Below are 1,772 nucleotides of genomic sequence, written 5' to 3' on the forward strand. Positions count from 1 at the left end.
ATCTGGGGACTATCTCCTCCATTAGTTTCTTTGCTACCATCTGGCTAGTCTCATGTTTGGTTGGGAAAGCCTCCACCCATCCTGAAAAGATATCCACCATGACTAGCAAATACTTGTACTCATACTTTCCTGGCTTTACCTCCGTGAAGTCCATCTCCCAACTTCTTCCTGGGGCCCTCCCCCTCTCCCGGATACCTGTCAGGTGGAGCCCCTTTGGGGCTGGTCTTAGCTTTGCACAGCTCTCGCATCCCCCTGTGATCTGATGTGTGGCCTCGTTCTGGTGTGGAAATACCAACTGTGCGTGTTGAAAAAGACTGAGTAACTTCTTCCAGCCTAGATGGGTGGATCTGTGTAGGTTGGTGAGCATGTATTTTCCTAGTACTTCTGGTAAGATCAGTCTACCTTCCCAGTCCCTACTCCAATCTCTCTCCCCAGGCTTTTCTCCTGGAGCTTGTTTTCTTATCCACTCAAGGTCCCGTGGGGAATAGTCAGGTCTGGGAGGTAGGGTGGGTAGTTCAGGTATGGGTACCTCTAGAGCTGCCAGCACAATGGGGTCTAAGAAAGCTACCCTCCTGGCCTCTGCATCAGCAAAATTGTTACCAATAGCCTCAAGAGTCTTTCTGGACTGGTGCCCAGGCACATGTATAACTGCCACTGCCCTTGGCTTTTCCACAGCTGCTAATAGTCTTTGGACTTCCTACAAGTTCCTCAGCTCCTTTTCTTTTGCAGACCAGAATCCTCTTTCCCAGTAGATGGCGCCATGAACATACACAGTGCCAAAGGCATACCTGCTATCCATGTAAATGTTGGCTCGTTTGCCTTCTGCTCTCTCCAGTGCCTCTGCAAGAGCAATAAGTTCTGCCTTCTGGGCTGAGGTGCCAGGGGGCAGGGCTGTGCTCCAAATGACTTCCCCCTCGTGCGTCACTACCGCTGCTCCAGCTCTTCTGGCCCCATCCCGCACGAAGCTGCTTCTGTCAGTATACCAGTCCAGTTTACTATTTGGCAGCCACGTGTCTCTCAGGTCTGCCCGTACCTGGATGATTTCAGAGAGAATGTCTCTACAGTCATGGATGGGGGTTGACAGGTCTGGGTTTGGCAGGAGAGTGGCAGGATTCAGGGTCACTGGGGCCGAGAAGGTGATTCGAGGAGAGTCCAGCAGGAGCCCTTGGTAGTGGGTGAGCCTGGCATTTGTCATCCATTTCCCTGGAGGGTGCCTGAGAATTCCCTCCACAGTATGTGGTGCTGTCACTCTTAAGTCCTGTCCAAAGGTCAGCTTGTCCGCTTCCTTTACCAGTAGGGTGATGGCTGCCAAGATGCGCAGGCAAGATGGCCATCCTGAGGCCACTGGGTCCAGCTGCTTGGACAAGTAAGCCACCAGTCTCTTCCACGGGCCTAGTTGCTGGGCCAGGACTCCTTTGGCCACTCTCTTCTTTATATCTATGAACAGAATGAAGGGCTTTTTTGGGTCTGGCAGAGACAGGGCGGGGGCCTGGAGAAGAGCTTCTTTTAGTCTGTCAAATGCTTCTTGCTGTTCCTGACTCCACTTCCAATCCAGTCCTTCTTTGGTGGCTTCATAGAGTGGACAGGCTATCTCTGCATACCCTGGGATCCAGAGTCTGCAAAACCCATCTGAGCCAAGGAATTCCCTCACTCCCCGGGGAGAGGAGGGCACAGGAATGGTCAGGATAGTCTATTTTATGGCTTGTGTCAGCCATCTGACTCCTTCCGCTATCTTGTACCCCAAGTAAACCACTGACCTCTGGCAGATGTGC

This window comes from Nannospalax galili, unplaced genomic scaffold, assembly GCF_000622305.1.
Source record: "Nannospalax galili isolate Female #2095 unplaced genomic scaffold, S.galili_v1.0 scaffold405, whole genome shotgun sequence".
Classification (NCBI taxonomy): Eukaryota; Metazoa; Chordata; class Mammalia; order Rodentia; family Spalacidae; genus Nannospalax; species Nannospalax galili.